This window comes from Triticum dicoccoides, chromosome 3A (assembly GCF_002162155.2).
Source record: "Triticum dicoccoides isolate Atlit2015 ecotype Zavitan chromosome 3A, WEW_v2.0, whole genome shotgun sequence".
In the NCBI taxonomy this organism is placed as follows: domain Eukaryota; kingdom Viridiplantae; phylum Streptophyta; class Magnoliopsida; order Poales; family Poaceae; genus Triticum; species Triticum dicoccoides.
This window is the reverse complement of record NC_041384.1, coordinates 154,298,788-154,315,530: the sequence shown is the minus strand read 5'-3', so window position 1 is coordinate 154,315,530 and position 16,743 is coordinate 154,298,788.

The window sequence follows — 16,743 nt, the reverse complement described above, 5'->3', positions numbered from 1 at the left end:
TGGGCCGGCTGGGCCGGTTCTGGTGGGCTGCACGGGTGAGGCCAGGTAAGTCCTTCTCTCTCTCTCTTTTATTTTTTTCTTCTGTTTTGTTTTATTTAATTTCGTTTTGCCACCGTTTTGAATTTTAAACAAATTCAAACAATGCCAAAAACTCTTCTGAATAATTTTATTTGGCTAGATGGACTTTTCCAAAAGCTCATAAAATATTTCAGGGGTATTTGAAATTATATTCTAATTATATGAATATAATTCAAATTCAAATAGCTAATGATTTAAATTCAAAGTCCCAAAAATAAATCCTTAAAAATGTTCAATATTTTGGTTGGGACCAGAACCCTTACCAAAAATTATCAAACATTTAAGAAGAGCCTTTTGGAGCAATGAATGAGATTTCTAGGGTTTTTGCCCCTCTTTTATTTAGGGTTTTGAGGCTTCCAATATTCCTCAATTCAAGTTTCAAAAATATAGACATGATGCACACATGAAGCTAACCTAGAGCAATGCCAGAAGCTAGGGATGTGACAGGGCCAGATCGTGGAAATCCAGGCCATAGTAGAACATGAGCCCCCGGACAAATGGGTGAAGAGGGAAGCCCAGACCTCGGAGGAAATGGGGGAGGAACATGTCACATCCCTAGTTCTGGCCTGACCTATGCTTGCTTCCATGTGTGCATCATGTTTAAAGTTCATGAAATTTGAAATGGGGATGACCAAGCCCTAGCACCAAAGCAATGCAAATAGGTTCAACTTCAAAATATTTTCAAAGAACCCAAATTGGTTTGCAAAAATGTTCATGATTAATGGAAAAGGGTGAAAACCATTTCCAGAGATGATGGATATTTTTCCAAGACATTTTTGGATTTTTGAGTAAACCATATTGTATTTGAATTGGGGCATTTAAATACTGTTAATATTTTTAAATGCTCCAACAATTCTGAAAATAGTTGAGGGCCTCTGTGATAATTCAGTTAATGCCCACAATTATTTTCAGGATTTATTAAAATGATTTGGTATTATTACTAAATCAAAACAAATAGCAAAAAAATAGAAAACAGAAATTAAATTAGAGGAGAGAGAGAAACCTACCTGGCCCAGCTCCTCCAGCCACTTACCTGGCGCCACCAACCGGCCCAGCACGGCCCAGCCCACCGCCGCTTCCCCCCTGTCGTCTTCCTCCCTCGCCAGAAGGACAGAGGCGAGGCGTGGCGCGCGCCCGAGAGCCCTCGGCCACCTCCTGCCTGGTTGCCTCCCTCCTCGATGCGCCTGGAGACGCCACGACACCCTGGCCTCTCTCTCACTCTCCCTGGAACCCCTCGCGCTCTCCCTCGCTCCTCCCCCTCCTCTGCTCTCTCTCCCTCACGCGCCTGAGCGGAGCCCGTCGCCGCCGCTTGCTGCTGCCGCGGCCACCGCCTCCCCCTCGCTTCTCTGACCAGCCCACGAGCTCCGCCTAGAACCCGAGCACCTCTCCGCCGACCCACGCAAGGCCGGAGGACCCCAAGACGACGCCGCGACCCTTCTTCCCCGTCCACGGCCGCCGGATGCCGCCGCCCAATTCGTCGTCCACAGGGCCTCCCTGAGCTCGCCGTCTTCTTCAACCGACTCCCCGTGAGCTCCTCTTCCTCCTCCCCCTTCCCGTTCTCGCTCTCGAGCACCACAGCAATAGCACCGAGCTTGGCCGCACCCGCCGCCGCCACCGCACATCACCGTCGTGGCCACAGCCACGTTGGATCGATCCTGAGCACGTCATCGTCTCCGCCGCACTCGCACGAGCCCGTAGCACTCCTCATGCGCCTCTCTGCGCCCCCTAGCATCGGAGCCTACCTCGTCCGAACTCTGGCGACCGCCAAGGTCATCGCCGGCGACAACTCCGGCTACCCCAGGCCCAGCTGCCACCACCACCCGATGCGGACGTGCATCTGCATCACGTAGATGCCCTCCGCCGGCCGTTTGGTCGCCGGAGACACAAACCCGAGGCTCGCCACCGCGGCTGGCCTCGCCGGCGTCAAGCCGCCGGTGGGTTTGACCCCACTGACTCAGGATTTGACCCTGTTTGACTTCCCCAGGGTCACTGACAGGTGGGCCCGGCCCCTGCTAACTTTTGGTTAAACTAATAACTAATTTTAGTTAAGCCACTGACTCACTGACATGCGGGCCCGGCCCGACTAATTAAACTAGGTTAGGTTTAAGTTATATTAGGATTAGCCATAGTCACTGACCAGTGGGCCCCACTGGTCAGGTTTGACCCGGACCAGCCCCTGTTGACCTGCTGACGTCATGCCAACGTCATGCTGACGCAGTAAATGTTTTCTGGATTTATTTTTATTCAGAAAATGCCAGAAAATTGTATAAACTTCTAAAATTCATAGAAATTCAACCGTAACTCCAAATTAAATAATTTATATATGAAAAATGATCAGAAAAATCCAATCTATCCATCTGTACCATTTTCATGCATGTTAGAACAACTTATAGCTGCTGTTTAGCACAAATCAATTAAATGGCATTTAAACTCTCACATATGGAGTTTGAATTTGAATCTAGTGTTTAAACCAGCCCCATTTAACCTGTTGCTAGATGCATTAGCCCAAAACACATTCATATTGCCATGTCATTATCATGCATCATGTTGTTGCATCGCATTGATTGTGTTCTTTCTTGTTTGCCGGAACTTGCCCCCTCTCGATAGACGTGGTTCCGACGATGAGTTCGATGACACCGATGAAGAGCTATACTATCTTCAGAAGTGCCAGGCAAGCAAAACCTCCTTGTTCATTCCGATACAATCCCACTCTCTTGCTGCTGCTCTCTTTTACCGCATTAGGACAACACCGATTCAACTGTTACATGCTGCGGTAGCTGAACCCCTTTATCCTTTGCATGACCTGTCATTTCCATAGTAAATAGATGAAACCCACTAGCATGAGTAGGAGTTGTTTGAGCCCTGTTGTGCCTACTCATTCATGCTTGTTTGTCATGCCTGCTACTGCTTAGAGTTGAGTCAGGTCTGATTCATCGGGGATGAATCAGAGGTGTGTGAACATGTCCTACTGTGTGTGAGCTAAGTGTGTGAACACGATTTGGTAAAGGTAGCGGTGAGAGGACATGTAGGAGTACATGGTGGGTTGTCTCATTGCAGCCGTCCTCAGGAACTGAGTTCTGTGTTTGTGATCCATGACCAGCTACTACCACACATTGGAATGCTTAAGTGCCCCTCTCGACTTATTAATCAACTTGATCTCTGTCCAGGAGTTGCAACTAGTTTCTGGTGTTTGTAGGTAGTGTTAGTAGTCTACCAAGTGGCACCTGGTACAGGTGGGCTTGGGACAGACTAGGCACAGTGGCACGGTGTACCAAGTGGCACCCGGATGGTGGGCTTGGGAACCCTGCTCACATCGTTTGGGGCCGTGAGCGACACCCCGGCCGGATCTCCTTGCGGATGGAACCCGAATAGGCGATAAACCTGGACAAGAGACTTGTATGGTTAGTCAGGTCGTGGCCGACTCCCTCGCCCGGCTTCCGCTTGAAGGTTGCCGAGGTACATGACGTGTACAGGGCGATAAGTGGCGAGAGCGTGTGTGAAGAAGTACACCCCTGCAGGGTTATCATTATCTATTCGAATAGCCGGATTCCTCGGATATGGAAACTTGGACCCCTTGCATAGTTCATAGACAAGTGAAAGTGGATACTCTAAAATACGCAAGATAAGCGTGAGTGCTATGGATGGCGTTCTCGTAGGGAGACGGGAGTGGATCCATAGTGATGTATTGATATGGTGAATATGTGGACTCGTGTGCGCCACCTCAAAAGAGTTACTTGCAGTCGTAGTTTAGGATAGCCACCGAGTCAAAGCTGGCTTGCTGCAGTTAAACCCCGCCATCCCCTTTGTTGATAATGATGCATATGTAGTTAGTTCTGATGTAAGTCTTGCTGGGTACATTTGTACTCACGTTGCTTAATTTATGTTTTTGCAGAGAGACTTCAGTCTCACTAGTAGTTCCACGTGGACTTCGACGTTTAGCTTGTTACCTCAGCTACGATCTTGTGCCCTCGGCAGGATCTGGTAGATAGTCAGGCTTCTCAGCCTTTTTCATTTATAGATGTCTGTACTCAGACATGTTAAGCTTCCGCATGTGCTTTGACTTGTATGCTCTGATTGTTGGGTCATGAGACCCATGTTTGTAATATCTCGCTCCTCGGAGCCTATTGAATAAATACTTGAGTTGTAGAGTCATGTTGTGATGCCATGTTGTATTTGCACATATCGAGCATATTGTGTGTATGTTATTGAAATGCTTGGTATGTGTGGGATCTGACAACCTAGTTGTTTATCCTTGGTAGCCTCTCTTACCGGGAAATGTCTCCTAGTGTTTCCACGGAGCCATGGTAGCTTGCTACTGCTTCGGAACACTTAGGCTGGCCGGCATGTGTGCTTCTTCGTTCCTGTGTCTGTCCCTTCGGGGAAATGTCACGCGATGAATACCGGAGTCCTGTTAGCCTGCTACAGCCCGGTTCACCGGAGTCTTGCTAGCCCAGTGCTATAGCCTGGATTCACTCGCTGATGACCGACACGTTCGATGCTGGGTCATGGATGCCTGTCCCTGTAAGTTATTGCCACTTTGGGTTCACGACTAGCCATGTCAGCCCGGGTTCTTTGTCATATGGATGCTAGCGACACTATCATATACGTGAGCCAAAAGGCGCAAACGGTCCCGGGCCAGGTAAGGTGGCACCCGTGGGAATACCGTGCGTGAGGCCGCAAAGTGATATGATGTGTTACATGCTAGATCGGTGTGACTTAGGATCGGGGTCCTGACAGAACACCACCCTCTCATGGGGCCTAGGGGTGGGGATGAGCTGCCCCTTTTCGGGAAGCTGGTACGCAATGTCGTTAGACAAGTATCCGGCCTTCCTCAGTTTTTTGATGTGTCCCTCCGTGACGGAGGAGACCATCCACTTGCCTCCTGCTTCGGACATGGCTGGAGAAGGTTGAGGTGGGAAGTGCGGACTTGGGCGCTGGAGCTCGAGTCCGCGAGAATGGATAAGCAAGGGAGGAAGAAGGCGTAGGTGAAAAGGTGGATCCTTATCCCCTTATATGGGTGGACGCAACTACGTGTCCCCGCCAGCCTAGTAAAACTCGCTTATCTCCAAGCGCCGTAATCAATGGCGCGGTTGGGTTACCCACGCCCGTATTGATGAGAATCCCAGAATAAGGGGACACGATCTCTGCTTTAACAAGACGTGCCAAGGAAACCGCCTCGCATGACGCGCTGAGGTGGGATAATGAAACGACTCGGATAGAGGCTTGGCCGTGGTGTGTCACACTACGGAATACGTCAGCAAATTAGATTTGTATAAATATTATTCTCTCTATGGCAATATGTGGAAACTTATTTTGCAGAGCCGGACACTATCTTTGTGTTCAAAATCTTCTATGAAGTACTTGGAGGAGGAACCCGCCTTGCAATGCCGAAGACAATCTGCGCGCCGGACTCGTCGTCATTGAAGCCTGGTTCAGGGGCTACTGAGGGAGTCCTGGATTAGGGGGTGGCCGGATGGCCGGACTATAGCTTCAGCCGGACTCCTGGACTATGAAGATACAAGATTGAAGACTTTGTCCTGTGTCCGGAAGGGACTTTCCTTGGCGTAGAAGGCAAGCTTGGCGATACGGATATGCAGATCTCCTACCATTGTAACCGACTTTGTGTAACCCTAACCCTCTCCGGTGTCTATATAAACCAGAGGGTTTTAGTCCATAGGACAACATAGAGAACAACAATCATACCATAGGCTAGCTTCTAGGGTTTAGCCTCTCCGATCTCGTGGTAGATCTACTCTTGTACTACCCATATCATCAATATTAATCAAGCAGGACATAGGGTTTTACCTCCATCAAGAGGGCCCAAACCTGGGTAAAACTTCGTGTCCCTTGCCTCCTGTTACCATCCGGCCTAGACGCACAGTTCGGGACCCCCTACCCAAGATCCGCCGGTTTTGACACCGACAAGGGGGTTTTCTTCGGCGCTTTCCGGAGTATTATTATCTCCCGTGCTGGAATCACCGTATTTGTTTTGGCGGGATTTTGAGCGGCGCCGCTGATGCCGGCGCTTAGGCTGTTTCTTGGAGGGGTCATCCTCCGCTGTTCCATCGCCATCTCCTTCTTTTGGGGTGTCCACCATGTATATGTCATATGACGAGGTGGCTTTCCAGGGCCTGATAGGCGCTGGTTCTTCATCGTCTCCTTCATCAGCGTCCATACCGTCGATGTCTTCGGAGTCGAAGTCGAGCATGTCGGTTAAGTCGTCGACAGTGGCTACAAAGTGGGTGGTGGGTGGGCTTTGAATTTCTTCATCGTCCGAATCCCAACCTTGCTAACCGTAGTCTGGCCGGGGCTCTCCTGATAAAGAGAGAGACTTCAGTGTCTTCAGAATATCGCCGAAAGGTGAGTGCTGAAAAGATGTCCGCGGCAGTAAACTCCATGATCGATGCCCAATTGGATTCGATCGGCAGGGGCGCAGAGGGTTCGGAGTCCGGAGAGAGTCCGACTCCTTGGAGTCACGAGTCTCACAGAGTGCGGGGCTGGTGTTCGGCTCAATCGCCGTTGGGATCGCAGCCCCCGAGGCGGCATCCAACCACCCATCCTCGATTGGCACAGTTGGCTCCGAATTAAGGGTCGAAGCCGATGCGGGTGCGGCCTCTAGGGCACTGTTCGGCGGCAGAGCTAGATCATGCTCGTCGTGACAGTGCGGCGCACTCGGCAGTGGCTCGAATCCGTCGAAGATCAAGTCCCGCGGATGTCAGCTGTGTAGTTTAAGCTTCCAAATCTGACCTGACGGCGAGGGGCATAGCTTTCGATCTGCTCCAGATGGCCAAGTGAATTGGCCCGCAGTGCGAAGCCGCCGAAGACGAAGATCTGTCCGGGGAGGAAGGTCTCACCCTGGACTGCATCGCGATTGATGATAGTAGGAGCCATCAAGCCTGACGGCGACGACACAGAGGAACTTTAAATGAAAGCACCAATGTCGGTGTCAAAACCGGCGGATCTCGGGTAGGGGGTCCCGAACTGTGTGTCTAGGCCAGATGGTAACAGGAGGCAAGGGACACGAAGTTTTACCCAAGTTCGGGCCCTCTCGATGGAGGTAATACCCTACGTCCTGCTTGATTAATATTGATGATATGGGTAGTACAAGAGTAGATCTACCACGAGATCAGAGAGGCTAAACCCTAGAAGCTAGCCTATGGTATGATTGTTGTTTTCTATGTTGTCCTATGGACTAAAACCCTCCGGTTTATATAGACACTGGAGAGGGTTAGGGTTACACAAAGTCGGTTACAATGGTAGGAGATCTGCATATCCGTATCACCAAGCTTGCCTTCCACGCCAAGGAAAGTCCCTTCCGGACACGGGACGAAGTCTTCAATCTTGTATCTTCATAGTCCAGGAGTCCGGCTGAAGGTATAGTCCGGCCATCCGGACACCCCCTAATCCATGACTCCCTCAGCTTGCGTCCTCTAGAGGTCGAGGCGTCTCTTGAGACGACGGAGCTCCCAGTGCTTGGTTGCCTGAAGGGGCCTCTCCTGCTCCGGGTGCATTCTCCTGCCGCGGCTGTTCCTTTCCGGCTGCGGTTGCGGCCTTCGCGAGGCCCTCCTGGCTCTGCTTTGCTTCAGTTCAGACGGTTGATGCGGCCTTGGCACAACGCTCCTCCCTGACCGCTACCAGGGCTGCGCTAGCTTAGTAGGGGGTCGCCGCAAGGTAGAGCAACAGGGGCTCCCGAGGACGCGGAGCTACCATCACTGGTGGACTAGTAAGGTACCTCTTGAGGTCTTGGAATTCCTTGTTGGCCTCTTCAGTCTATTCGAAGGGGCGCTTTCTCTTCATCAGCTTGAAGAAGGGCAACGCTCGTTCCCCCAGCTTGGAGATGAAACGCCCCAGCGCAGTTACATGCCTGGTGAGCTTCTGCATTTCTCTGAGGGTCCTTGGTGGGCTCATGTCTTCGACTGCCTTGACCTTCTCCGGGTTGGCCTCGATGCCCCTGTGGGATACAAGGAAACCCAGGAGCTTGCCTGAGGGGACTCCAAACACGCACTTCTCCGGGTTGAGCCGTAGGTCCACTTCGTTGAGGCTCGCGAAGGTTTCTTCCAGGTCCTGTATCAGGGTCCTTGCCTCACGAGACTTCACCACAATGTCATCGATGTAAGCTTCCGCGTTCCTCCCGAGCTGCGGGCCTAAGGCGATGTGCATCGGCCACTGAAAGGTCACGCCTGCATTGCGCAACCCAAACGACATGCACGTATAGCAGTATACTCCACACGGGGTCAAGAAGGCCGTCTTCTCCACATCTTCTACCGCTATCTTGATCTGGTGATAGCCCGAGAAGGCATCTAGGAAGCACAATAGGTCACACTCTGCGGTGGAGTCGACTATCTGGTCAATGCGGGGGAGCGGAAATGGATCCTGCGGGCAGGCCTTGTTGAGGTTGGTGAAGTCGACGCACATGCGCTCCTTTCCTCCCTTTTTCGGCACAATGACCGGATTAGCCAGCCAATCAGGGTAGCGGACCTCGTGGATAACTCCTGCCGCCTCTAGCTTCCGGGTCTCTTTAATGATGAAAGCTTGTTTCTCGGTAGTCTGCCGCCTTGCTTTCTGCTTCACGGGGTACACATTGGGGCACACGTTGAGGTGATTTTCAATCACTTCCCTTGGGACCCCTGCTAACTGATCAGGTTCCCATGCAAACACCTTCTTGTTCGCACGCAGGAAACCAATCAGGGCTTTCTCTTGCTCAGGCTCAAGGTTGGCCCCTATGGTGAAGGTAGCGCTAGCGGACCCGTCCTCGTCGACTGGTACCTGCTTGGTTTCTGCCTTGTCTTGGGTGAACAACTACTTCTTTTTAGCCAGCGCAGCCCCCTTGGGCTCAAGGGCGTCGGTGCCAGTGGGCTGCGCCACCGCGGTCACCCTGAAAACAAGCTGGAGCACCTGCAGCGCATCCCTTGTGTCTCCTGACACGGTGAGGACGCCGCTGCTCCCAGGCATCTTCATGAGGTTGTACGCCGGGTGAGTTGTTGCCATGAACCGAGCCAGGGCCGGGTAGCCGAGGATGGCATTGTAGGGGAGGCTGATGGGGGCGATGTCGAAGTCGATCAGCTCCGTGCGGAAGTTGTCGCAGGTGCCGAAGGTCACTGGGAGGCGGATCTGCCCCAAGGAGGCGGTGGAACCGGCTCCGACGCCCGAGAAAGGCCTGCTGGGTCGGAGCCGCTCCAGCGGCACGTGGAGGAGGCTGAAGGCCTCCACCGAGAGCACGTTGAGGCTGGCACCACCGTCGATGAGGGTCCTGGTGACGGCCACTTGGCAGATGGTGGGGGTGCACAGCATCGGGAGCGCGCCCGAACAAATGGGGTTGAAGGGGTGGTCCTCCGAGTCGAAGGTTAGATTGGCCTCGGGCGCCACCCAGCCTGGGGGGGGGGCTTCTGGGCGCTTGGAGGTGGTGCTGATCCGGCGGGTGAACGGCTTGACGTGATGGCTCGAGGGTGGTTCCTGGGAGTCGCCCAGGAGAGCTGCGACGACGGGCGGCGCTGGTGCGGCGAAACGGGCGAGGAAGAAGTCGTCCAGCTCCTCCCAGGAGGTGACAGAGGCCGTCGGCAGGTGGAGGAGCCACGCGCGCGGGATGCCGGTGAGGGCCATGGGTAACCAGTTGGCCATCACCCGGTCATTGCCCCCGGCTCTGAGGACGGCCTCCTCGTACGCCAGGAGGAAAACCACCGGGTCCGTCGCGCCGTCGTAGCGCGGCGGTGTCTCGGGCCTGAACTTGCGCGGCCACTGCACCTGTCGCAAGGCAGGGGCCAAGGCCAGGAGCCCCCTGGCCCTGGTGTCGACATCCGTTGCTGGAGCGGGCGGCGCATTGTCCGCCACGAGGGTGGGATGTGATGTTGGGGGAGAGCGGGTCATCAGGAGGGAGGACTCTGGTGCACCCCTACCTGGCGCGCCAAATGTCGGATTTCGGGTTCCGGCAGACCCTTGAGGTTCGAACACTGGGGTGCGCGCGAAGATCTCTCCCCTACCGATCTACGTCCAGTCTCCTCGTGTGATCTAAGATGGGAAAACAACGAGCAACACTGGGGACACAAGGATTATACTGGTTCGGGCCACTATTGTGGTGTAATACCCTACTCCAGTGTGTGGTGTGGTGGATTGCCTCAAGGGCTGATGATGAATAGTACAAGGGAAGAACAGCCTCGCGAGAGGTGTTCTTGAGCTAGTGCGATGAACTGCCAGGGTGAGTTCCGTCGCCTCTCTCTCTCTCTCTGCTAGGGTCCTGCCAGATCTCTCTCCTACTCTGTGGTGGCTAGCTCTATTTATAGAGGCCCTAGGCCTCTCCCCAAATAATGAGCGGGAAGGGCGCCAATACTTGGCCATTTTGAAGGGGAACATATAGTACAAGTTATCCTGACCAAAGGTGGTCTTTGGCTTCCAAAAGCACCTGTGATGACGCCGTCTTGGGCTCCACGGTGACCTTCGTCCTGCCGCTCTGCTGGTCTTGGTCTTGTTGCACCTGAATGGCAACCTTTGCCCGATGCCTTGGCCTGTGCTTGCCCCCTTTGCACCAAAGGGGAAACGAGGATACTGCGTAGGCCGGCGCCCGCCTAGCGCCCACCTGGTCTCGATCGTCATGGCTTGCGTCACGGGTTCCTCGCGAGGTACCCTTGCCTTGATCTCTCCGCCTCCTCGCGAGCTTGCCTGATGAGGCTGCCTCTGAGGAAGCTTCTTGTCATCCGCCCCGCGAGGCTTGCCCCCTCGTGGGGGTCTTGAGCTTGCGTTGATGAAGATGGGCCGCGCTGAGCCCCCACTTGAGCCACGCCGCAGGCCGTAGGCAGGTAAGTCTGGGGACCCTCGTTCCCAGAACGCCGACAGTAAGTACTCCAAGATATCCAGCAACGAGCAAAATCAACTCCTGTCAAACCATTAGCCATAAAAGCTTTGAGCTTGGCGAGTTGTGGCGCATATGTGGCCCGTTCCTTGGCAGTCAGCCGTTGCGGAAATGGATGTGTGTTGGTAAGCCGGTGAGCACGATAGCCCGACAGAGGGTTCTCATCATCAGGGGAAGTATCCTTACAGTAGAACCAAGTCTGGTTCCAGTCTTTAGGATGACTATGAAGTTTGGCATGAGGAAAGCTGACGTCCTTCCTTTTCTGAATGGAAACGCCGCCAAGTTCGGTGTTGGGCCTGTCTACAAATTCAGTATGATGGTTCAAGTAGAAAAAATCCCTGAACAATTCAATGGTCGGATCTTCTTGCAGATAGGCCTCACAAAACACTTGAAAGTGGCAAATATTGGACACAGAGTTAGGTCCAATATCTTGAGGGTGGACCTGTAAGCTAGCAAGCACATCATGAAAAAACTTGGATCCGGGCGGTTTAAAACCACGACTCATGTGGTCAACAAATACCACCACCTCGCCATCCTTGGGGGTAGGAGGATTTTCTGGACTGGGAACTCGCCAGCGGATTTCGCTTCATTTTGGTAAAGCGCCAGTTCTGACGCATCCATCTAATTGCTCTTCAGTAACCCAGGAAGGGACCTAGTTACAAGCATAAAATTGTTTGGCCATTTCAAATAAAAAGCTGGAAAAAGATCAAATGCCAGTTTAAGGTTTATGACAGAGGAGCATAAAGCGAATCAAGTTAAGGAAAAGGTATTCAATCATGCAAGATTGATAAACCGGAGGTTGATGCTATTATAAATGATAAAGCAGTTGGCGGTTTACAAGGGGACTAATGGTATATGGTAGATTATTTTCTGAAGGATAAACCGCCTACGCAGACAATGAAAGTACAGATCTGAAGCAAAAAAGATGACTAAGTGAGGAAAAACAAGTTTCATAGTTTCATATTGGAATTTTGGATCTACCACATGTCAGAAAAAGGAAAAGATTTATACCTAAAAGTTGGTGCTTGAGCGGTTCGTGAAGTTGTAGATCGGTTTTTATACACAAAAGGCATGGTTTGATCGGCAAAATAAAGACTGTCATTGCTACCGCATAGAAGTACATCAAGTTTGAAGTCCGTTGTATAGGATCTAATGAAGAAGAAGGGTAGAACACCATGAAACTTCTATGAACTCGTGAGAACCCTAGCGGATTTACAAAGGAAAAGAAGAGGAACTCACCGAAGCTGTTGAAGCAGAGGAGGCGCGTCGCGTTTGTTTGGAATGTTCAGGTTGATGCAACAGCCAGAGATGAGGATGAGGGCGGAGCTTGACGACGGCGGCTGCGTGTGAGGGCCGGGTCGGCGCAAGGAAGAAGAAGCAAGGAGGCAAGAGGGGGAAAATGAAAAGACCCCCCCGGTCTTATTTATAAGGAGAAGGGATAAGTGACAGGTGCGAAAATCGAGGACACCAAAAGTTGGATATGTGACAGAGCTGTCGCCTCGATTGTCGGAGGCTCATTAATGAAGGTGAGATATATCCAATTTTTAATAATAGGTGACATCATAGCGGTTCATTACGAACCTGGAAGATGATGTCATGGCGGTTTACAAGATTTATGTGAAGGTGCTGAAGGAGGAATTTTTCTAAGTGTTGAAGATTGACATGAACAAGTTCAAATCAATCTGGAGCCTAATGTTGGGGATATTACTACTAGTATAAACTGGTCATGAGGGGCCGGGTTATGACCACAATGAGTTAGTCATATTTGAAGCCCATGAAGACAAGAAGTATGGCGCTTTATAGAGGAGATCTAACATGAAGGCCCAGGGCCCAAAGGCGGATTAGAGCCCATAGACATAAACCGCCATATGATATGTAACTTATGTTGTAAGGCAAGCAAATAGAAACCGAGCTGGACACGTTTATGAGCCGACCTCGGGATTTTGTAAACCGCCGGGCATCAACCTGTGTACATAAAGGGACGACCCGACGGCGGTTTAGGGACAACAAACAATAACTCGAGAGCCAGGCAAGCGGATTCGCTCCCTGGTCATCGAAACCCTAGCAATTCCATCACAACTGGAGTAGGGTTTTACCTTATTCGTAAGGGGCTGAACCAGTATAATTCCATGCGTCCCTTGTCCGCTTTAACCCCTTTAAGTTAACCCGTTGCGATGGCTCCACGACTAAGTCCTTTCACTAGGACATCTGCCATGACAAAACCACGACATTTAGTGTGCTATCAAACATGACAACATAACTGGGTGACTATAAATATGCTCTACAGGTGTCTCCAATGGTGTTTGTTGAGTTGGCATAGATCGAGATTAGGATTTGTCACTCCGTGTATCGGAGAGGTATCTTTGGGCCCTCTCGGTAATGCACATCACTATAAGCCTTGCAAGCAATGTAACTAATGAGTTAGTTACGGGATGTTGCATTACGGAACGAGTAAAGAGACTTGCCGGTAATGAGATTGAACTAGGTATTGAGATACCGATGATCGAATCTCGGGCAAGTAACATACCAATGACAAAGGGAACAACGTATGTTGTTATGCGGTTTGACCGATAATGATCTTCGTAGAATATGTAGGAACCAATATGAGCATCCAGGTTCCACTATTTGTTATTGACCAGAGATGAGTCTCGGTCATGTCTACATAGTTCTTGAACCCGTAGGGTCCGCACGCTTAATGTTCGGTGATGGTCGATATTATGAGTTTATGTGTTTTGATGTACTGAAGGTAGTTCGGAGTCCCGGATATGATCACAGACATGACGAGGAGTCTCGGAATGGTTGAGACATAAAGATCGATATATTGGAAGCCTTTGTTTCGACATCATAATGGTTCCGGGTGAGTTCGGGCATTTACCGGAGTGCGGGGGGGTTACCAGAACCCCCCGGGGAGTATATGGGCCTTATTGGGCCTGATGGGTAACGCAGTAATTTTAAAAAAAATTTACGCCCACACAGGATCATGGTGATGCATAGCAACGAGAGGGGAGAGTGTCATCCACGTACCCTCATAGACTGTAAGCGGAAGCGTTATGAGAACGCGGTTGATGTAGTCGTACTTCTTCACGATCCGACCGATCCAAGTACCGAACGTACGACACCTCCGAGTTCAGCACACGTTCAGCTCGGTGACGTCCCACGAACTCCAATCCAGCAGAGCTTAGAGGGAGAGTTCCGTCACCATGACAGTGTGATGACGGTGATGATGATGCTACCGACGCAGGGCTTCGCCTAAGCACCGCTATGATATGACCGAGGTGGATTATGGTGGAGGGGGGCACCACACACGGCTAAAAGATCAACTGATCAACTCGTGTGTCTATGGGGTGCCCCCTCCTCCGTATATAAAGGAGTGTAGGAGGGGGAGAGGCCGGCCCTCCTAGGCGCGCCCCAAGGGGAGTCCTACTCCCACCGGGAATAGGACTCCAACCCTTCCAAGAGTAGGAGTAGGAGAGAGGGAAGGAGGAGAGAGGGGGAAGGAAAGGGGGGCACCGCCCCCCTCCTTGTCCAATTCGGACTAAAGGGAGAAGGGCGCGCGGCCTGCCCTGGCCGCCCTGCTCTTCTCCACTAAGGCCCAATGGGCCCATTACACTCCTCGGGGGGTTCCGGTAACCTCCCGGTACTCCCGTACTTGTCCGAACTTTCCCAGAACCCTTCCGAAGTCCAAACATAGTCATCCAATATGTCTATCTTTATGTCTCCACCATTTCGAGACTCCTCGTCATGTCCGTGATCATATCCGGGACTCCGAACTATCTTTAGTACATCAAAAACACATAAACTCATAATACCGATCGTCACTGAACATTAAGCGTGCGGACCCTACGGGTTCGAGAACTATGTAGACATGACCGAGACTCGTCTCTGGTCAATAACCAATAGCGGAACCTGGATGCTCATATTGGCTCCGACAGATTCTACGAAGATCATTATCGGTCAGACCGCATAACAACATACGTTGTTCCCTTTGTCATCGGTATGTTACTTGCCCAAGATTCGATCGTCGGTATCCTCATACCTAGTTCAATCTCATTACTGGTAAGTCTCTTTACTCGTTCCGTAATGCATCACCCTGCAACTAACTCATTAGTCACAATGCTTGCAAGGCTTATAGTGATGTGCATTACTGAGAGGGCCCAGAGATGCCTCTCCGATAATCGGAGTGACAAATCCTAATCTCGATCTATGCCAACTCAACAAGCACCATCAGAGACACCTGTAGAGCACCTTTATAATCACCCAGTTATGTTGTGATGTTTGGTAGCACACAAAGTGTTCCTCCGGTACCCGGGAGTTGCATAATCTCATAGTCATAGGAACATGTATAAGTCATGAAGAAAGCAACAACAACAAACTAAACGATCGACGTGCTAAGCTAATGGATGGGTCATGTCAAGCACAAATGATGTGATCCCGTTAATCAAATGACAACTCATGTCTAAGGTTTAGGAAACATAACCATCATTGATTCAATGATCTAGTCAAGTAGAGGCAAACTAGTGACACTTTGTTTGTCTATGTATTCACACATGTACTAAGTTTTCGGTTAATACAATTCTAGCATGAATAATAAACATTTATAATGATATAAGGAAATATAAATAACAACTTTATTATTGCCTCTAGGGCATATTTCCTTCAGTCTCCCACTTGCACTAGAGTCAATAATCAAGATTACACAGTAATGATTCTAACACCCATGGAGTCTTGTGTTGATCATGTTTTGCTTGTGAGAGAGGCTTAGTCAACGGGTCTGCAACATTCAGATCCGTATGTATCTTGCAAATCTCTATGTCTCCCTCCTTGACTTGATCGCGGATGGAATTGAAGCGTCTCTTGATGTGCTTGGTTCTTTTGTGAAATCTGGATTCCTTTGCCAAGGCAATTGCACCAGTATTCTCACAAAAAAAATTCGTTGGACCCGATGCACTAGGTATGACACCTAGATCGGATATGAACTCCTTCATCCAGACTCCTTCACTTGTTGCTTCCGAAGCAGCTATGTACTCCACTTCACACGTAGATCCTGCCACGACGCTCTGCTTCAAACTGCCAACAACCCAGTTCAGCACTCGAAGACAAAGCACATTGAAATTCGTCATCACTTTCTCAGAGATCATGTTGTGAAGGAAGATATTGATATCATACACGTCAACACTGAAGAGCAATTGGCAGATATCTTCACCAAGCCCTTGGATGAGAAGAGATTTTGCAAGTTACGGTTTGAGCTAAATATCTTGGAATCCTCAAATGTCCTGTGATCAGGCACACATCCTAACACTTATGCATATTGATGACTTAGATGTGCAACACACGAATTAAAGTATATCTTCAATCAATGAAGACATACATTCTAAGTGTGAATACATTAATGTGGAATTTGACTTCGGAGCGCCACGATAATTGTGCGCCGTGTCTGGGTCTAATACTTCCTATACGATGGGTAACGCCACCACCAAATTTTCTATTTGAAGTGTTTCACTCATGGCGTTACATTTGCTATGTCTTCACATTTGGTTTGGCTTCAATCTCAACATGTCTTCATGATTATCTTCACTATGTTGATTATATATATATATATACTAGTGTTCTGTCCTCTACAGCATTCACTTATAGCTATATCTTCTTGTTGAATCTTTTGAACTAAGTGAATGTGATCGGACCCTAACCTCTCTATGCTTTCTATCTCAAACTCTATCTCTCCAAATCATATGCATTCTATTGAAACTGTCGAATGTCTTCTCTGCGTCCTTGTTAGCAGAAGATACAGAGACAAACATTAAGTCCGTTTTCAATGCTCATTC